This window comes from Eptatretus burgeri, chromosome 7 (genome assembly GCF_056783735.1).
Source record: "Eptatretus burgeri isolate ZD-2024b chromosome 7, Ebu_testis_v1, whole genome shotgun sequence".
NCBI lineage: Eukaryota > Metazoa > Chordata > Myxini > Myxiniformes > Myxinidae > Eptatretus > Eptatretus burgeri.
In genome coordinates, this window is record NC_140967.1 from 102,056,325 (window position 1) to 102,078,956 (window position 22,632).

General features: G+C 43.2%; 1 long non-coding RNA gene across 8 annotated transcripts in view; it reads left to right on the plus strand.

The window, feature by feature from the left end:
* LOC147023938 (uncharacterized) overlaps positions 1 to 21,898 on the plus strand; it is a 24,227-nt gene extending 2,329 nt beyond the window's left edge. For 4 of the 8 annotated variants that reach the window (XR_015060431.1, XR_015060429.1, XR_015060432.1 and 1 more), the window contains 2 exons: positions 8,883 to 9,035; positions 20,189 to 21,898. This is a non-coding gene — a long non-coding RNA (uncharacterized LOC147023938). The remainder of the gene's footprint in view (positions 1 to 8,882; positions 9,036 to 20,188) is intronic. The other 4 variants (XR_015060433.1, XR_015060430.1, XR_015060434.1 and 1 more) reach the window with 1 other exon arrangement.
* Positions 21,899 to 22,632: the final 734 nt, after the last annotated feature.

The following is a 22,632-nucleotide window of genomic DNA, read 5'->3' on the forward strand; positions in this document are numbered from 1 at the left end:
GATAGGAAGGTTCACCAGATGGTCTTTTCAGAGAATGTGTGTGAGATTTGTCAGGATTGAAGAAATATTCCAAGTGTTTGACCACATTGTGATTCTATCGAGTCTTGCAGAAAGGCAGGCAGCAGCCTCTTCCAGATCTGAAGAATAAATACAGCACAGGGTGGGAGTCATCAGCAAAGAGATGAAGAGGATTTTTCAGTCGGATATTCTTGATGGACATTAGGAATAGGACTGGGCTCAGAACACTGCCTTGGGACACTCGAGCCGAGAGATAGAGAGATAGAGAGATAGAGAGATATATATATAGAGAGATATATATAGAGATATATAGAGAGATATATATATAGAGAGATATATATATAGAGAGATATATATAGAGAGATATATATAGAGAGATATATATAGAGAGATATATATAGAGATATATAGAGAGATATATAGAGAGATATATAGAGAGATATATAGAGAGATATATAGAGAGATATATAGAGAGATATATAGAGAGATATATAGAGAGATATATACAGAGATATATAGAGAGATATAAATAGAGAAATATAGAGAGAAATATAGAGAGATATATATATAAAGAGAGAGATATATAAAGAGAGAGAGATATATATAGAGAGAGATATATAGATAGAGAGATAGAGAGAGAGATAGAGAGAGATACAGAGAGGTAGAGAGAGGTAGAGAGAGAGAGAGAGAGAGAGAGAGAGAGAGAGAGATAGAGAGAGATAGAGTGGGGGAGAGAGATAGAGAGAGATAGAGAGAGATAGAGAGAGATAGAGAGAGATAGAGAGAGATAGAGAGAGATAGAGAGAGATAGAGAGAGAGAGAGAGAGAGAGACAGAGATAGAGAGAGATAGAGAGAGATAGAGAGAGATAGAGAGAGATAGAGAGAGATAGAGAGAGATAGAGAGAGATATATAGAGATATATAGAGATATATAGAGATATATAGAGATATATAGAGATATATAGAGATATATAGAGATATATAGAGATATATAGAGATATATAGAGATATATAGAGAGAGATAGAGATATATAGAGAGAGATAGAGATATATAGAGAGAGATATATATATATAGAGAGAGATATATATATATAGAGAGAGATATATATAGAGAGAGATATATATATAGAGAGAGATATATATATATATAGAGAGAGATATATATATATATAGAGAGAGATATATATAGAGAGAGATATATATAGAGAGAGATATATATAGAGAGAGATATATATAGAGAGATAGAGAGATATATATAGAGATATATATATAGAGAGAGATATAGAGAGATATATATATATAGAGAGAGATAGAGAGAGATATAGAGAGATATATATATATAGAGAGAGATATATAGAGAGAGAGATATATAGAGAGAGATATATAGAGAGAGATATATAGAGAGAGATATGTAGAGAGAGATGTAGAGATATATAGAGATATATATAGAGATGTATATAGAGATATCGATATAGATATATCACTTGGCCAACAATGGAGTTCACCTCGGATGCTGTAGGCAGAGTTTGGAGAGCAAGGTGGGATACTACATTGTATCAAAATCATGTGATGTGTCCAGAGAGATGGCCCTGATGTGTCTGACATTGAGGGCTTGCATCCATTGTTGGGTGAGTGGAAGCAGCATGCCCAAGGTGGAGTGATCCGGTCTGAAACCAAATTGGTGATCTGAGATTACGTTGGTGTAGAAGAGGATGGACTTTCTATCACTTGTGATGATGGATTGGGACCTTGCTGGTAATTGGAAGTAAGCTGATAGGTCTGTAGTTCGTTTTTTGTTCCTTTTTTTTAATGTAGTGCAGTGATGGCAGATTTCCAAGCAGATGGATGATGACTGAGCACAAATGATAGGGTGAAAAGGCCAGAAAGGAAGTGCAAGAGCAGCAGATTTTTTAACAGTTTTTCATGGCAGGTGAGCTGATGCCGTCAGTCAGTCGCCAGAAAATTCTCCACCTTCATCGGTGTAAAAGCCACACAGTCCAGGAGCAGTTGGGTGCCATTGGGTAGGGTAGGTATCGAGAGAGGGATAGGGGTTAAGCGCGCAAGATTTGGAAGCAAACACAGAATTGAGGCATTCGGCCTTCTCGCGAGCAGAGTTTTTGTTGTGGCGTCGTTTGGAGAGGGAAGGGATGAAGACGGGTTTGTACTTGTAATTATAATTGTCCTGGCTCACTCCACATCTGCTCACGTGGACCACACAGGCTGGTACCTATGTCCTGTTAGTCAAAATCCATGTGGGAATTGGTGGCGTTATACCTGGTTCCTGGTCCCAAAACAGTGGAGGGGGTTTTATGTTTGATCTTTATGACTACACTTGACTTGGCTTAATTACGAAACGTTTAAAAAAAAAACAACATTAAATCTCATCATTTTACAAATGGTGAACATGTTGTGCAATCTTAATCCATCAACAAACCACAGGGTGTCCCAAAAGTAACCTAGGGATTTAGAAATTAAATAACATTTCTGTTTTTCAATAATTTGTTTTTGTTTTCTTTTCAGAATTTAGATTAACATTTTGAAATTACTCCTGGAAAAAAATTCACAATTGAACAAAGAACCAAAATCGTGGAATTTTATTTTAAATTTCATCGATCAATTATTCTCAGCCAAAGAGCATACTGCCGACACTTCAATGCCAGAAAACCACCTTCAGATTTCATGATTCGTCGGTTGATTCAACGTTTTCAGCAATATGGGTCAGTAAGTGACTTGCTACGATCTCGAAGACCACGTTCAGTCCGTTCGCAGATCTATCGTAAATGTGCACTGGACAGTGTTCAAGAAGAACCAGGAACATCGATCCGCAGATGTTCTGACCAGTTGGGGATGTCTCGGATGTCACTTTATCGCATACTAAGGAATGATTTACACCTGTACACATACAAAGTGCAATTGGTGCAAAACTTGAAACCGACTGATCATCGACAACGCTTAAATGACTCGGTCCGAATTCAGAGGTTGGTCATTGAAGAAAACGAATTTGTTCATAAACTGATTATGAGCGACGAAGCTCATTTCCATTTGAACGGTTTTGTGAATAAGCAGAACTGTAGGTTCTGGGGGTCCTAGGGCTATTCATCAACGTGAGTTGCATCCTCTCAAATGCACTGTCTGGTGTGGTGTTATGTCAGAAAGGATTATCAGCCCTTATTTTTTTGAAAATGCCGATGGCAGTGCAACGACGATCACTCGTGAGCAGTATCGAGCCATGCTCGAGAATTTTGTGTGTCCTGCAGTGAAGGATAAACCTGAGATGTGGTTTCAACAATATGGAGCCACTGCCCACACGGCACGAGCCACGGCGGAGCTTCGAAGGCAAATTTTTGGACACCGAATAATTTCGCGAAATTCAGAAATTTATTGGCCATCTCGTTTTCCTGATTTGATGCCTCCCGATTATTTTCCTTGGGGTTATGTAAAGGAGCGTGTATACATCAATAAGCCCCATACAATTCAGCAGCTCAAGGACTACATCTGTGCAGAAATTCGAGGGCTGCGGCCAGAGTTATTGTCCGCTGTCATGGAAAATGCTGTCGAAAAAGCCCGTCTCTGCGAAGCCGAAAATGGAGGACATCTAAGCTGCATCATTTTTCATAGATACAGCAAATTTATCTCCATTTTGTAAATTTTCTTTTGGTATAAAAAATAATCATAAATTTTTTTTTTTAAAACAGAAATGTTATTTAATCTCTAAATCCCAAGGTGACTTTGGGGACACCCAGTAGAAGGTTACTCGGTAGAGCACATACCATCACCACACAATGCCTGATGCATGAGAACATATCGGGCCCAATACATTTTTGAGATATCATGCGATATATTGTTTTTTTTTTGGCCCTATCTCCCAATGGTGAAGAATAACTTTAAAAATTCTCGTAGTCTGATCTTGATCCGGATCGGAATCTTCACCAAAATCTAATCGGTTCGTCCTTGTCACACGTCGGCCCACTGGCCTCCTTGGAGGAGGCCAGTGGGCCGACCACGTGCCTCGTGGTTGCAGCAGGTTGACCATCATCTCAAGGAGATGGGGATGGGCCTGGCATCTGCCTGGGGGATGGCCAGACGGAGGCCCCTGGAGTACCGCAGAAAGTGGACGCAGCGACGCACTGTTCTGGCACATGCTCCCATACCTGACCTGACCTTGTCACACACCGAACCTGTCCACAAAATTTCATCCGAATCCGTCCACGACTTTTTGAGATCTCCTGTACGCACACGCACACGCGCACGCGCACGCACACGCGCACGCGCACGCGCACGCGCACGCGCACGCGCACACACACACACACACACACACACACACACACACACACACACACACACACACACACACACACACACACACACACACACACACACACACACACACACACACGAAAACATAACCACCTTCACCTTTGGTGGTGGAGGTAAATATCGTGCTAAATATGGTTTTTTGGCCCTATCTCTCGATGGTGAAGAATCACTTGGCGAGAAAAAAATTCTAGTAGCCAGATCCGGATCTTCACCAATATCAAATCAATTCGGCCTTGTCACACCGAACGTGTCAACCAAATTTCATCCAAATCCGTACACAACTTTGGGATATACTGCTCACAAACAAAGGTGTCGTGCATTGCAAGATACTGGTGAAATCCATAAAACAAATTGGACCTTAAAAAATAATTGGTGGTTGAATTCAATGACAAAATACACAAATCCTCTCAAATTTCAAGTCAAATGGATGAACATTGACAATTTTAGAAATGACTACGTCGACTTTTTGCCCTATGTTGACCTGTCAAAGGGCGGAGGAGCTCCTTGTGAGCAAACCACCATCCATATCCAGTACCCAACTATCTGCAGACGTCGTCCTGCATTTGGGTTACTTTTTATTAGGAGGTTGGTGGCAGGATTTGCACTCCAGCCACCGTAAAAAAAACTCTTCATTCCGCAAAGTGTACATAAAGCAAAAATAAAACTGAAAACCCACTCTGTGAGAGTACCTCCTGTGCTGCTGCCATCGGCAGGGCAACTCACCCGATGACGGGATTGGGGCAAAGCCTTAAGGACCCCCAATCTTTGATGATAGGAGGGAAACCACGGGGTAACCTTCCCGGGTCAGATTGCGGGAGAGTGTGTCGGGGTGGTGCTGAGGTGTCGTCGCAGCGACGCGCTACTTCGGTGCATGCTCCCATACCTGACCTGACCTGACCTGACGTGACCTCAAAAATACTTCATTTAATTCATTGACCTGATATGCAAATCCTCTTCAAATTTCAAGTCAATTGGATGAAAATCGAGGATTTTAGAAATTTGACTTATTTGTTGACCTTTAAGTGACACCGCCAGACAGACAGACAGACAGACAGACAGACAGACAGACAGACAGACACACAGACACACAGACAATATACTTGAAAAATCTTCGATTTTCACAAGTAACAAACAAGACATGTGAAAACATAACCATCTTCCATCTTCGGTGGTGGAGGTAATAAAGACCGACCTCGAGGGGTTGCGTCACAATGACATCGTGTAATGACAAAACGCAATCTGTGTTTGGCCAATCAGCAAAAAGCATCTAATATGAATGTGCCATGAATTCTCAGCGTACAAGATGTTTGTAAGAGGGATATTCAAAAAGTATTGCAAACGAGATCACGATAGTCCGAGGAATACGTTTCAACGTGCAATTGTAATTTCCAAGGAAATATTTTGATATGCAGTACACCTTGTCCAAAAACAATGGAGCAGTTGTTTTGTCTGGGATCGATGACCGACCAGACTATAAACTGCTGCGTTGATGCTTCAGACGGGGCATTACATTGTGTCTCATCGAGGAAAAAAAAATATTTTAAATGCAACATCGAGGCTCATGTAAAGGAGTTGATTGAGGGTAAAAGGGAAACGAATGGGCAATGGAACAACAGTTTGACAAAATGAACAAGGGAATGAATGAATGAAAATGAACAGGAAAAGGAAAGAATTAAGGAGCCACAGTGTCCTACAAGCTGAGCATAAAGTGTAGGGTTAATGGGGGTAAAGATCACAGGTCGGTGTGGGGATGTCAGGAGATGGAAGAAAATTGACTGCTTGGTGTCCTGGATGGAAGAGTTGGATTGAAGACTCAGGAAGGTGGCTCCACAAATGGGAGAACAGAGGAACATAAGCTTGTGTGTGGTAAGCCTGGAGTTTGGAAGTTTAAGAGGGGGTTAACTGGAAGAAAAAAAAAAAACAACTGGCATCCTGGAGTAGCTGGGAGAGTTGGAGACTTAAGTAGATGCAGCTAGACTGGTGGAGAGATGAAGCAGATGCAGCCTGATCTGTCTGCGATGTGAGAGTAACAGGACTTGTTTTTGTCTTTGTGGGACATTTCACCAACGTTGAGAGCTTGAGTGATTCCAGGAGAGATGTGAAGTGGGACATCAGTTCATCGAGCTACTGACAAAGGCCTTTAAGGCTGTGAATAGGTTTTTTTTTTTTTGAGGAATTGCTTGAAATGATGAAGGATGCCAAAATCTGCAGCTAGCTTTGGGGGCCAACCTAGCCTCCCAAGGCGAGCCGCTCTAACCTCTCGGCCTTAAGCCGTGACCTTTCCTGTCGGCCCAAGAGAGGTCATGGCTTATCGAAGCCAATGAGTTCAAGAGATTGAATCTCCAAGTGGCTGTTTAGAAATAGGTGGGTTCGTTTGATCCATCCAGAGCCACAAGGTGAGACAGATATATATATATATATATATATATATATATATATATATATATATATATATATATATATATATATATATATATATATATATTGTTGTGGTTGACGAAATTCGCATACCACCATTCAGGTCCTTTAGGTGAGATATCTCTGTAAGTATATGTGTAGTTAGGCCCAAACCCGTTGTGTAGAGGGAATAAATGTCATTCATGCGGGCTGCGACCCTTTTAGATAGCTGTTTTTCTTTTACTATCTTTATTTTGGACCAGCCGCCATTACTACCACCACCAACCACGTCTCAACAGCCATCACACAACAACCACCAACCGCAACGCCGCTTCACAACAACAGCCACGACCTTTACCGTCACAACTCGCCCTCGCAACCATCGCATCACCGTCATTCCCACGCCGCTTGTGGGCACCGATACTGGACTCGTGCAGGGCGCGCACTGAGCAGGGGTGCAAAAGCGCCGGCCTTTCCGAAGAAAACGGATCAAAAACGACTCGCGCCCACTTCTGTTCCGTCCTATCGGCGAGCGTGGGGCGATTTGGCCCCGCCTCCAGGTGCGTTGGAGTAATATCGCTATATGCAAATTCATGGATCAAAAAGCATTCACGCCCACTTTTCCTCGGTCCAATGGGGAGCCAGTTAGAGGTGAAGGGTCGAAGGTGAAGGAGCGAGGCCACGGGGCATATAAGGGGCTGCGTTCGTCAGTCAAGGCAGTGAAGAGTTCGGAGGGGAGAGAGTGAAGAGTTCGGAGCCAGTGAAGAGTTGGGACGAGTCAAGAGAGGAGACGGAGAGGGCGGTTGGACGGAGCTGTGGAGAGGTGGCGGCGGCGAAGGCGGTCAAGGGGGTGCTCGTGTCGGAGTCGGGGAGCTGCGGAGGGAGAGGCCGGCGGCGCGACCGAGGTCGTGGTGGAGACGCTCGTCGCGGGACCCGAGACAGGGAGATATCCTCCTTCCCCCGAGCATCAACAACCCCCTCCTGTTTCCCCCCGCGCTGAGATAGTGCGAGAAGGGGGCCCCGTTCCCACCCCCTACCAGACACTGTCCGCGAGGCCCGCGGAGTCGGGGCGCCACCGCCATCTTGCGGCTCATCATCAGACGGGTAGGCCCGACGCGGTCTCGGCCCCAGGCCCGCCTCCCCTCCTCATCCTTGAGGGTGGTCCTTTTCTTTTGCTTTGAGTGTATGTGTTGTCGGCGCCGTCTGTGAAGTAAAATTGTATAAGTGTTGCCGTGTGCTCGGTAGTCGGTTAGATCTGCATTGTTGCATTTGCTTTTTGTGTATTATTGTGTTTCTTCTTTTACATTTGCTTTTGGTGTAATTGTATATGTGTGCTTTCCGTTCATCGCGAAATAAATGTGCTTCATGTTGAACTGTTTTCCCGTTTCGCTTCGTCTTTTCCTTTATTGAATCTCCATCTTACTTCACGTAAAGGGTTGGTCGTGGGCTAAAACGCCCGATAATTAATCGAACCGTCGAGGCCGACGATAACACCGCTCGGTTATCCCGATAGTACGGAACGGGTCGCTTAAAGTGGCCCGTGTCCGAAGTCGACCTGCGCGAGGTACGGTCGCCCGGTCTACCCTCTGTGTGGGTACTTAGGTCGGTCGAATTTGGCGAGCAACCCTATCCCACGCGGGGGCCGATTGGCACGATCGTGGTGAGGCCGAAAGGCCCACCCGTGACTAGTTCCCGGCGTTAGTCCGAGAGGGTCACGACGGGATTGTCCATCCGGTGGGCGACGTGCCGCGATTCGAGTTACGTGGCCGTTCGCACGCCGGCGGGCGCGAATCCGCAACAATATATATATATATATATATATATATATATATATATATATATATATATATATATATATATATATATATATATATATATATATATATATATATATATATATATATATATATATATATATATATATATATATATATATATATATATATATAGTAATTAGGGTGGAATTTCCTTCTCTCCATGGATGCCAACCTTTGGGGTTTATCTCTGCTCTCTCTTCTTTAAATTGCCAAGTGTCAAACAAGGAACGTACGAGTCAGAATCGAACCATTGACCTCCCAAGCTCAGAGTGGGTGCTTGCCATTATGCCACTGAATGTTCCATTTATCATTCTAGTATCTTGTCAATTCTAGATCAGCAGTGATGCAGATGCTGATTGCATGCGAGTTGACTGGGAACGAGATTGGGCCGAAGACACTGCCTTGGAGCACTCTAGCTTCAACGAGGAGAGAAGATTTGATTGATAGCAACGTGTTGACCATGGGTGGAGGAAATCGGAAAGCCAGGTATGATGGCGGCCTTTTATGCCTTGAGGCAAACTTAGCAAGCAGAGCAGGATGTAACTGTCAAATGCCTCTGATGTGTCCAGGTAGATGTCCCTGGCCTCTTGTTTCAGATTTAGGGCCACCAGCTATTGCTGAGGGTACCAGCAGCATGTTCTAAGTTGAGTGACCAGGCCAAATTCCAAACTGGTAAGATATCAGGTTATGTGAAAAGAGGAAAGCCAATGGCAGCAATGATAGATTCCATGACTGCTTATTATTGGAAGAAAGCTTGCTGCTCTGTAGTTGAGGATCTGTTTTGCACCCTTTTAGATGGGAGTGATTCTTCTGATTAGTCTACCTCCTTCAATCCAGAATATTTTTGCAGAACTTGCATGTGCGTGTGCACCATGATGGTAAAGTGCAGGGTGTGTGGAACTGAGTTGTTATTGGAAACTTAGCCTCTCAAGTGTAGACAAAAGGCCTTTGCAGACTCTTTTCATCACTTCAAGGGGTTGGCTATTCCATGCTTTCACAATCCTCGGGAAGAAGGAATGTATAATAATAGGTCCTCGGTTCTGGAATCTGCTAACCATGTACACGCACTTGCCTTGTTCGTCTTACTACAGGAGTGATGTCTGGCTCGTTGTCAAAGGTGACCAGGTTATCTATATTGTTCATAACCAATCTGAGGTTTTCTCTTTGTTGTTGAAGAGATATCCAGCGAAGATTCTCTCGCGTCACAGACTCCAACATCATATTGTTCAGGGTATGCTGGTGTTCCACACCGGTCCATTTTCTGGTAACACTGATGCACTTGGTGCTTTTGGGTGTTCAGTTCCATCATCCAGTCAATAGCCCATGCAGAAAACTTGGTCAACTTGTAGTTGAGTACCTTTCAATGTTTGAATGGTCATATCGATTATGGCATCAGCGAGTAGTCCGACTAATGTTGGATTGCCAGACAGGTCGTTTATGTAGTACAGGAAGTGGCCTTTCCACAGTATTGTGTGTACCAGAGTCTAGACTCGAGAGGATTGAAAGGATAGCCACAGATGGTGGGATGGGATAAACCAGTACATGAGCGAGTAGAGTTTATTCTCTTGATGGCAACAAAATTTTTTTAGGTTACCTTGAAAAAAAAGCTTATTTATGAAGTTGCAATTGACTGATTCCTCCATGAAAATATGAATTATTTTCTGAGTTTTAGCACAAAACGATTTATCTTAGTAAGGAGCGAAATCTGTCGATTCAGATGAAACTTCTTCTTATTATTATTTTTTGTGCCATATTGGACACCATGCTGCAAAATCGACAAAAGGAGCTGCGCTGCAGCTGGTGTTGTGAATCAGGCCGTGGAATGATTCCGACCGTTTCGCGACACCAGGGCTGTGCTGCTCTACTAGCAGCGATAGCAGCTAGTGGTGACGAAGCTTCTGGGTTGTTGCTTTAATTTGTGGTTTTACTCGTATGATGCTTCATGTAGAATTGAGGCTTTTATTGGCCTTTTCAGCTTCTGTCCCGGAAAATGGAAAACCTCTCCATAACCCATGTAATTAAATTGTTGTGCATAATTACTTCTGCCACCGAAGGTTATGTTTTCACCCCTGTTTTGTCTGTCTGTCTGTCTGTCTGTCTGTCTGTGAGCAGGATATCTCGGTTATGGACGGATTTGGACGAAACTGTGGACGGCTTGGGCGTGTGATGAGGACGAATTGAATTTTTGGTGAAGATCTGGACCTGGAGACTATAATTTTCGGTGATTCTTCACCATTATGAGATGGGGCCAGAAACACAATATAGCATGATATCTCAAATGGTTTTGGATGGGATATGACAAAACTAGATGGACGAGTTGGTGGGTGACAGGAACAAGCCAATTAGGTTTTGGTTCAGGTCCGGATGCAGATCTAACCTAGCAGTTGGATACAAAATGTAAACTGTTCAGCCTGGTAGGTATGTGCTCCACCGAGGTGCCGTTCTCGTTCAAGCAGTTTCCACGTTGCAGTTTATCAATGTTGCTGCAATACATAAACTTCCAACTAGAAAATGCTTCTTACAGGAATCAGGCCATTCCTGGTTGATCATTCGCTGCAAGAGGACAAAACGATTCCTTCCTCGATTTTCCAGCGCTCAACAAAGGAAGGAGAGAGAGTCTCCCCTTTTGTGTTGGACCTGGTGGATTTGGTCGACTGAACTGCATGTTGATTTGTTTTTCCCCAGATTTGGGTTTTGGGGAATTGTAATGCGAATAACGTTCATCGCCCCTTCATACTGTTGTGGGGCCGAGTTTCGGTGGCGAGCACGACCGCTAGATGGAGCAGTAGAGTCGGCTCCACTGAACACCCGGAATTCAGATCGTTACCCTAGGATAAGTCCGAAAGGCACGGGTTCCTTACAGGACCGTGAATGGTCAAGAATTCGATGGCGTGGGATAGGGTTAATTGCCTCATTTCAATATACCTAAATACCCACACAGTCTAACTACCGGGGAACCACACCCTCGGCCAACTCTGTCCGATGTGAGTCACAGGTAACGACTCTGATCCGGCGTAACCGAGCGGAGTTACCAGAGCCGCGCCGGACCAAATGAACAATTTACCCTCGCTATCTCTCAACACGCACCGTGCTAAGCCAGTGAAAGAAATTACAGGGAACGAGCTGGGACATTCAACAATAGGGAAATGTATTTCTAATAATAATCGGGGAGGGAAGCACACAAAGAGCAGAGTTATCTGAATAAGAAATGTAATGTACAATGAGCAAAAGAAAGCACTTGCACATTTCTTCTTGAAGACGGGCCCACACACAGACACACACACAAAGAAATGGACCCCATCGGGTCTTTATTGAAGGCTTCCAGCTCGAGGAAAGGTGAGCTGGAGACCAGAGCCTGTGCTTGGACCTGTCCACCTCGTATGGCCTTTGACGATCCGGTTCGGCGGGACTTGAACCCGAAACACGATGCCGCTCCAAGCACCAGGTACCGCGCTCTCCAACCGGCCACGCACCAATCGACCAAGACCAAGGAGAAGATCAGAGATGACTATGACCCAGGACCAGACGAACCAGCCAGCACAAAGAGCCGCGACCCCCAAGACGACGATGACAACCACCGCCCGCTCCCAGCCTGGCGTTCCTTTATATTCCTTTTTCCTCCGGGGTGAGAAAATCACCATCTGAGGCGATCTCCACCCTCATTGGATGGGACGTCATGGGAAAGTAGCTCTGTGGCCATCTCAACCCTCATTGGCCGGCGTGTCGTGGGAAAGTCGCCTTCTGTGGCCATCTCAACCCTCATTGGCTGGCGTGTCGTGGGAAAGTCGCCTTCTGTGGCGTGATTAGACAAGGGGCACGCCCCTGCCTTCCTGGGCGGAGTCCCGGTCCGAGGCGATGGAAATCTCCGCCACGTACGTGGCCGAACGCACGTGCGCAATGGCGTCGGTGTGCGAAGTGAAGTGAAGGAGATTTGTTGTAAAAGAAACTCCGCAGCGCACACATGTAATTCCCGTTAGACACAGGTAGGGGACCCTATCTATAAACACATACTTATTGAGATAACTAAGCTTAGGGGACCTGAATGTTGTGTGCCCATGGCTGCCAGATTAATAACACTACTTTGCCTCCACCAATGAGTTTTGAACTCGTTCTGATCGGATTTGTAGCATCTCGACTCGCTATAATCATGTGCTACTTTTATTCTGAATGAAGAAAAACTGATTGTGGTTATTTATTTATTTGTTTGTTTTTGGCTTGCAATCTCTGATAGTCATATTGAATAGTGACCTTTCTTCCAGGGTACCTTATCACACTTTCCCTGTTCATCGGTAACACTTTCTCGTCGGTTCACAAGACTAGTCAATGCTGCTCAATGCTCCTTGGAACTGGCGGTCTGTTATTTATGCCTCTGCTGACGAAGTCACCGGAGGAATTGTGTTTTTGTGTTGTCCGTTCAGCTGTCCGTCCTTCCGCGATAACCTAAAGGCTGAAAGGATCAAAGTCAAATTTGGTACAAGTATGTACAATGACGTAAAGATGAACTGATTAAATTATAGGGTTGAAAGGTCAAAGGTCCCGTTGCATGTAAATTGTTACCGTACTAACTTGTGAACCAGTGATGGGATTTTGACCTAACTTGGTATATATGATGCAAAGTTGAATCCATTAGAGGTTAAAGGTCAGAGGTCATGTCAGGTAACAATGTTATTGAGGTAGGGATTGTGGTTCTGGTTTTTGAGTGACGGTTGGTTCTCTCTCGGGGTCTCTGCAGACTTTCTCAAAGGTAAGTTTCCGGTCGTTTGTCACGTTTTGACTGTTTATTTTGTTGCCTCCATGTTTACTGTGTTCCTGGTTACCCTCGCTGAAGTATTGCATTTGGGTCCATTTGTTACTTGGCAAATCAAAAAAAAAATTGACAAGTATGTTTATCGCCTACGTTTGTTTGTTTGTTTGTGTGTTTATCTGTCCGCTCGGCTCTAGCCCAAACCGCTCAACCGATCTTTCTGAAATTTTCAGTTAAACGGCGCCGACCCCGCATTGAAGTTTCATAAGATTAGGTCGACCAAAACTGCATAGGCCAATTTGAGCCAAATTTTCTAGAATCCTCAATTTTCATCCAATTGAGTTGAAAGTTGAAGAGCATTTTCATGTCACGTCGCTGAATTCAAACACCTATTATTTTTGTCGTCGCCATCGGCAAAAAGGTCAACATCAACCAAAAGGTCAACATCGGCCAAATTTCTAAAATCCTCAATTTTAATCCAATTAAATTTAAGTTTGAAGAGCATTTGCATATCAGGTCACTGAATTCAACCATCTACTAATTTTAAGGTAAACATAGGCCAACTGGTCAAAATAGGCCAAAAGGGCAATTTGAGCCAAATTCTCTAAAATCCTCAATTTTCATCCGATTGACTTGAAATTTGAAGAGACCTGACATTTGAACATGTCAGGTCGTTGAATTCAACTACAAAACGTGAACTGTTCCACCTGGCAGAGGTATGCGCTCCACCGAATGCCATTCTACTTTGTGCTGTTTTGCCAAGATGTCACTGAGTTTTTTTTTTTTGTTGTTTGTTTTTTCCATTTGCTTATTTGTCTGTCTCCACAGAACCTTCGTGTTTCTCCGCAACCGCTTGTTCGATTGAGACGAAATTTTCACCATTGGTGCGACTACTCATGTAGAATGTTTTAATGATAATTATGACGTCATAGGTCACGTTGTGTGGCAGCCATATTGGAAAAAACGACATTTTGGACCTCTGTCTCTGAAACCGCACCAGGGTAAAAATTGAAACTTGGCACACCACAAGTACTCCTCATGGGGAATGAGGTTTTTTTTAATGACGTCATAGGTGCCTTCGTTATGACGTCATAATTGAATATTTAGCATGCTAAATCCGATCAGTATAAAATTGACGGTCATCTCGGGATAAAATGGTCCACAATTTTTTTTTTCACGACATCGGTCACGTGATTCGGCAGCCATATTGTTGAAAAAGAAATAAATTAATAACCTTCAAAAATCATCTCTGAAATGGTTGAACGAGTCACTGCCAGCATTTATAAAGTGCCAAACAAACGCCACACAAAACAAGTCCTGGCGAGGGTCTGCAATCTCCGATTGCTCTTTTTCTTGGTTTTGTTTCAAAACTTGTGCTATTTGGTGAGTTTTCGTCCATTTTGTCATATCGGGTTTCCTTGAGGCCCACGTGTCTTCCCGTCTCGGTGCACGATGGTGTTTATTTGTATTTTCTCCTTATTACCATCAGTTTTTATTTTCTCCACTTTTCCCTCCACCCTCCTCCTATACCTCTCAACTATACCCTCTGTTTCATGTCTTAAAATGTAAAAAATACAACAACAAAAAAACCCCTTTTCCCTTCTCACCTTGCACCTTCTCCCGCAACCACGTGATTTATCTACCCCTTCTTCCTGTAACTTTTACTGACCTACCATATTCCTTCTACTTTAGCTGATCCACATTTGCCATACACCTTCACCATCTTCTTCTTCAACCTTTCCTTTACCTGATCTTCATCAAATTTTTTTTTGTTGTTATATATAGTCTCTTAAAATGTTTCAACTTCCTCTTTCACATGTGTGGTTCTCTGTATTGTATCATAATTCACTACTCTTCTATTTCTTCAAAAGACTTTTCAGTTTGACCTTTCCTTCATCCCTTGTCTAAAAAGTCAAACAGTTGCAATGTTTCTTTGCTCCATTCTCTTACTTCTCCCTTGTTGCATCATTCACATAATGTCTTAAACGTCTTTCACTTAAAAAAAATTTCATTCCAGTTTGCAAGCATGTTCATATTCTATCAATCGTCCTTTTTTTATTTTTTTCGAACTTGATTGACAATTCATCCCACTTCGTTAAATATACCTCATTACCTGTTATACCCTCTCCTTACCCCTCCCAACTTGACCCTCACCCTAATCTCTTCATACCTCCTCACTGTCTTCTTCTTTAGTATCAGCTCCTCTGGTGTCCCAAACTGTGTTCTAACATTTGTGGGCGCCATTCTAATGTAACAGATATATCTCTATCTCTATCTCTATCTATATATCTCTATATCTCTCTATATCTCTCTATCTCTCTCTATCTCTCTCTATCTCTCTCTATCTCTCTCTATCTCTCTCTATCTCTCTCTATCTCTCTCTATCTCTCTCTATCTCTCTCTATCTCTCTCTATCTCTCTCTATCTCTCTCTATCTCTCTCTATCTCTCTCTATCTCTCTCTATCTCTCTATCTCTCTATCTCTCTATCTCTCTATCTCTCTATCTCTCTATCTCTCTATCTCTCTATCTCTCTATCCCTCTATCCCTCTATCTCTCTATCTCTCTATCTCTCTATCTCTCTATCTCTGTCCACTCTTCAACATCTCAAACATGCTCTTTTTCCTCTCATCACATCCCTCCCTCTTCCCAACACCTTAAATCTTGTACCTCCCCCTGCCTGCTTCCTTCTTCAACAGACCACTACCAAGTCTCATCCCTCCTCTCTCCCTACCTCTCCCATCGCCCTCCTGCCCCTTGACCATGCCTGCTCTCAAAGCTTCCCTCTCACCTTTCTCAAAAACCCTGAATGCCTAAACTCCTTGTTTGCTTCTAAATCTTGTGTCCGAAACCCATCGCTTTCTGTACCCACCTTATCCAGTCACACCCAGCTGTTCCTGGACTCTGTGTCCTTTTCTCCTGACAAGGTGGAGAGCTTGCTGTCAAACCTCGACTCAGATTCTGCAATCGGTCCAGACGGCATCAGCCCACATGTCTTAAAAACCTGCTCTGCTGCTCTTGCTCACCCTCTCTCTGTTCTATTCACCCTCTCATTTGCTCAAAGTCATCTGCCATCTGCTTGGAAATCAGCAAACACTACTACCCTGCATAAAAAGGTACAAAAACAGATCCCTGCAACTACAGACCAATCAGCCTTCTCCCAATCATCAGCAAGGTTTTGGAATCCATCATCGCTTCAGACATTAAATCCTTCCTCTTCTCAAATGGCCTGATTTCCAATCATCAATTTGGATTCAGACCAGGTCACTCTACCCTGGACTTGCTGCTCCTGCTCTCCCTAAATTCCAGATGTGACATCAGAGCCATTTCCCGAGACAAATCGCGTCCTTTCGATACAGTTTGGCACCCTGCCCTGCTCACAAAACTCTTCCTATGGTATCCAAGGCAATCTCCACTGGCTGGATAAAATCATAAGCTGGTCCAACACTTGGAACATGTCTTTCAACCCTGACAAATCTCACACTCACGACGTTGTGTCTCCAAGAGGACTGTCTGGAACAACCCCCCACCCCATCTACTTTCTCAACAATCCTCTTGAAGTCTTCATTTCAGCTTCTGGGTCTCATTATCTGCTATGATCTTTCCTGGGAAAGCCACATTTCCTAGTTCGCCTTCAAAGCCAGTCGCCGACTGGGCATCCTCCATCATGCAAAGTCCTTCCTTGGCACACCTGAGCTCCTGATCATGTACAAAGCTTTCATCTGCAGCCTGATGGAGTACTGCTCACCCCTCTGAGCTGGTGCTTTTGCCTCTCACCTTTCTCGGCTTCATGCTGTGGAAACCAAGACTTTTAGGATCATTGGTATCTCTGCGATGAGGCTGAGTCTTTGGGTCTCTCACTCTCTCATCGCAGGCAGATCGGTGGTCTTTGTCTTCTTCCATCTACTCTCTGGCCTTGCCCCACCCCCCACTCTGTCCCCCCCCCCCAAATTTTCTGCAGGGTGCTTAAAGTCCACCAGCAACTCCCTTCTGGTAAAACTACCAAAATGAAGAATCACTGCTCACCTTCACCCTTTCGTTCCTCTCTCTTTCCTGCCTTTGGAACAAACTCCCATTCTCTTCAATCCCACTGTTCCCTCCAGGTCTTCAAAATAGCTATTTGCCACCATCTCTTTTCTTCCCCGATCCAAAACCATGATCTTTTTCTACCCCTGTTAATGCACCCAAACCCACCTCCTACAATTACCCTGATTTCCTTCCTGAAAGTCCCTGTGGTGTCCACTTTATTTACCCCATGTACCCCGCCCCATCCCACTCTCTTCCACAGATCTTCTCATGCGTCTTTTCCCCATTATTTTCTGCTTCCCTCTCCCATCCTTCCTGTCTCCTGCTCCCCTTGTTATACATTGTGTGTTCGCTCTTATACGAGCCTCAACATTGTGTATATTGTCATGGGTCTGGGTTGTTATGTTCATCTCCCCCCCCCTCCCCCCACCCTATTGAACTTTGGGATCGATGCGCTTTGTCCTGCACGGGTCGATGTGCCTAAAATGGTGCTGAGCCACTCTCTGGGTGGGAAACTACTTGAAGTAATTCCTGAGGTGATATTCAATGCCAGGGCTCACCAACCGCCGAGCGGATTCCTAGTTGATCGCGCTTGCTGAGGCTTTGCAGAATGGCGCCATCGCTTCAGTGATATGCACGAGGTTTCGAGGTCCATCTCTCACGACCAGCCAAGAGTCAATGCCCAGTGTCTTGTTCCACCACACAAGCCAATTCATCTCAGCACGAATATGAGAATCGTGCCGTCATCTTCATGCGTCAAGGGAAGCCAGACGTAATGCCCTGTTCTTGCACTCCATCTCCTTGCTCAGTCTCTGATAGTGTCCCTCTCAACCAACAACCAAACCAAAAAAAACTCTCCCATCTCACGTCATGCCCATCAATCATCCACCTCCGGGCGTGGCTTGGCACCAAACCTGGGAAGGTGGGGCTTCTCACCTTTTTGGACATGTAGCTGTCTTCTTGTTGTTGTTGTTGTTGTTGTTGTTGTCATAAAAATGCACTTCTTTCATGGCGGGCTTGTAAATACAAAAACGTAGGAAAGGTCACAGGGGGCAATTACACACTGGGGAAAATTGGTCTTAATCCCTATCTAATTAACACAGCACCATCCCCTGTGTGGTGACAAGTAACGCTTGAGCTCAGTCTCCCTACTTGATTTACATCGAGATGTCTCCGACACATCCACGGACCAAGCATTTCTATACTATCCTAACTTTCCTATGAAATCCCTCCATATATATATATATATATACTTTTTTTTAAACTAAACAACGTACAGGTACATGATACATCTGTACAGATTAGATATTGAGGTTTTAGCTCAAAGTTAGAGTTCACAAAGAGTTTATGTGGATAGAGGCATATCTGTCGATGTGACTAAATTGTCCATTTTATTTAATTTTTTTTTAACTTCCCATCAATGTGTTGGATTGAGTGATGTCTATACAACGGTGTTCATTGCATCCACGTCTTTAATGGTGGATATCCAATGGCTATATTTGAGTCATCTGCTGGACATTTGATCCACTGTAAACTCCACCTTTCATGGAGTTGTGGGAGAGCATTATCCTGACTTCTTTTTCTTTGTTTCTCTAATTAACTGTGGGCTGCAAATGCACCGTGCCGAGGAGTGCAACCTTTCTTTGTTGGAAGCAGAAGAATTTGGTAGAAATAACGTGTTTTTTTTGCTGATTTCCTTTTGGGTTTGTGATCTGAAGAGGCAGTCGTCCTTTATTCTTATGGATTATCCCAAGTATTTGCTTGGTCCTCAATGGGCATCAAAGTGCGAGGCTTGTGGGGGAGTTGGGGGAGGGAGGGAGAGAAAAAGTGATTTCTTCAGTGACTTTCCATACTTAATAGGCAGAGATTGTTCCACTGGTGAGCAGGACATCAATGTTCTGTTCATCAACAGTCATACCCCTTTCAGGAATGTGTGCATCCCTGAAAAAGCTATTCTCCATCTCCAAAAAATCCTTTTGGTTGAGGTTCGTCAGTTTACCTGTTGTTTCTGATTGGTATCAAAGGAGGACCCTCAGGATGGTTTGAAAATGTTTGTCTTGTTGAAAAGTAGTCGACCATCTTTGACTCGAGCTGAGCAATCACTTCATTCTTTGATTAGTACATGCAGCAACTAATACCAGTCTCACTGTCAGCATGTTCATCTCTAATGAAACCTTGGCATTTCTGCAATCTCCTTTCCATTGTGACTTTAAACTAATGATATGGAATCTCCATCTACTCTCAAAGCTCAATGTCCCAAGGTTACGCTTTAAAATGTTGACTGGCACTGACAACCGGACCTTCTGGTTTTTTTCGAGAGGTATATTTTGCTGCTGGTACTTGTTTGGGCCAACACTTATTTGCACAATTAGCATATTGAATCTTAGAATATTCTACAATAAATGTATTCTGATGAAGTTTGACAAGCAGAAGCCCGTGGTATAAATACCACGACGTGGAAAAAAAAAAAAAAGGAAGCCGTTTATTCTTGTGCTGGTTGAAAGGGCTCAAAAATGTGAGGTTGTATATTAAACAGCAAATTATTATTTTTGGGAGCGATCGAGGCAGCCATCTGTTGCCCAAACACTGCCTGGGTTCAATATTTTTGTGTGATTGAAAAAAAATTATTTTCCCATAGGTTTGGTTAAATTTGAAGCAACTTTTACTTCATCATGTTTCAGAGGAGCATTTCCATGTTTCAAGGACGGACGGACGGACGGATGGATGGACGGACAGAATTAGCCTATTAAGCTTGATTCTTTAAAAATAAAAATTAAAAGCAATTCTGATAACTATAAAGCTCATTATTTTGATTGTGAAATGGTGAATGTATTAACTTTGGTTTGTTCTCTTGGTTTCATCATGTGCAGTTTCTGTTCATGTTGAGTTCAGTGCAGCATTTTATGGCAGAGAAAAGAAAGCTCCTGGAATTTCGAGGGACACCTGAATATGGTGAAGTGTTTGAGAAGCTCCCAGAATCCGAACTCATTAAAGTTTACAATGAGGTGCTTCGGAATGATGAACTTCTGAGTTTAGTGTCACCTGCTTCAGAAGGGTGAACCTCAACTTGTGAGCAACTCATCTTGTGTTGTTTTTCATGATATAATATTTCATTGAAATTGCTCGTCATCGCCTCTTATTTTGATTGATTTTGGTGTGCTGAATCGATCTAATCAATAACATTATTCTCATCCTTCATTACATTTTGTCTTGCACCAATGTTTTGAATGTATTTTCCTTGATCAGCAGAAGGTGTTTGGATCCTATCTTCTTTGCTGTGCCACTTATGTTCTGGTTGTCCACCATTTTGTTCATGGTAATCTTCAAGGAGATCTCAACATGCCCTTTCCTGTGGGAAAGGGTGTAATTATGGGGGTATAACCCCCCTCTAGACTGATATAGGCTACTCTTGCCATCAAACTATTGGTGCATTTTATGGTCTTTCTTTGATATTTTTTTGCACAGAGATATTGTGAATGTCTTTGCAGTTGTGCAAGATCGGAACAATATCCGAGACGTATCCAGATGTCTTGATGACTGCTTGGGCAAAGTACATTAAGATGTATCCCGATGTCTTGATTGCTTTGGCCAAGTAAATTGGATTAGGGGCATTGCTGTGTGCCTCAGGCCATTGGAGAATGGTACGACAGTAAGTCCTTGCTCAACATTGTCCCAGTTAATGTCGTTTCGTCAAGTTAAGTCGCTGAACTATGAAAAACTTACTCGTTTAAAGTCGTTTTACCTCTGATTTTGTACCAAACTAATGGTTTTCCTCATTTTAATAAACTTACAGTATAAACTATACCATAAATACTAGTGGGCAAGCCCACCCAGAGTACGTACAGTATAGGCCTTGTATGCACTGAGCTGTGCATTGATAAAACTGGTGGGTCCTGGGCTGAAGTTGCTCAGGTGTGCATGAATGGTCTGTGTAGGAATTTGTGGCCTGAATGTGCCTGATTTGAAAGGATTTAAAGATGTTGTCCCTGCTATGAAGTTATCCTCAGCTTGGCCAATGAAGTGGGTTCTGATGAGGTGGAGGAAGCTGATGTTGCACAACTTCTGCAATCACATGGAGAAGAGTGAACCAATGACTATCTGAAGCGACTAGAGATGAGAAAAAAGCAATGAGATCATGATTTTCAATTGTTTGTCGAAAATTATTTAAAACTTTTACTCTAAATGTAAATAATGTCTTTTTGTCTGTTTTTTTTTATTTTTTTTTTGTTTCCCCTCCCCCTCATCCCCCTATTTGCATTAATTCTTATGGGAAAATTGGATTCGCTTAATCATTTCAGTTTGTCGCACTTTTCAAGAACCTTGCAACGTTGAGCGAGGACTGACTGTACTTTATTCTTTTCTTGGCAATCTGTGGGGGATTTGGTCTGGCATTAAATATTCAAGTATGTCTTGATAAGCAGGACTTTATCTGCGAAATTGGGATTGGTGAGTTGATGTTTGCTTTCTTGTTGTAAAGAATTTCTCTGCCAACTCGGTGGCAAAGTATTAACGATCTTGCAGCCTTGAGTCTGGCAGAAAATTATTTGATATAAAGAAGGTTCTGACACCTGAAATGGTAATCAATGTCTTCAGCCACTTATTTTGTGCTCCTTGGTTGCTGAATTAGGCCATTGTTACCAGCAAGGTCATTGCTGTCCATGTGGCTGTTGTGCAGTGGTTATTCAAGCTTTTTTTGAGGCTGTTGCTGTTCTATCAGCAGGTTTATGGTCTTGAGCTTTTCCTTGTCAACCTCAAACATCTGTTCTGAATTCCTGGTCGTGAGTGCTTTGTGCTTTTCAATGCCATTTCTACTCTTGGAATGCAATTTTCTTCACGAGCTCATTTTCCCAAACCCCGTTTTAACTGTCTGTAATAACAGGTCTTTTGTTCAGCCTTTCTTGCATGCTGCTTTCCATGAAATGTGCAGTTTTGTGTAACCAGGTGGAAAAGTGATGCTGAAATTACAGCAACCACAGGTATTAAGACAGCTGGCACATTTTTATGGATGACTTGTCTCCTAAGAGCAAAATCTGAGGTCCACACCCCCCCCCCCCTGATTCACAGATGGCTTTCATAACAGGTCACCTGTTGGTTACTTCTCAGATATACATGTTAGGACTGCTTCAAAGTACCTCAAGTTCTGAAACCTTCCTTCGTTGTGCATCATTGCTTTTGCTATTTCTTTGAAGAATGATCAAGGATAACAATGGTGAGACGTCTGCACAATGAATCTTATGATTGACCTCTAGTTAGTCCTGTATACAAATCCAGTTCTAAAGTTTGACATTTTGAAGAGATTGCACCACTGAACAAA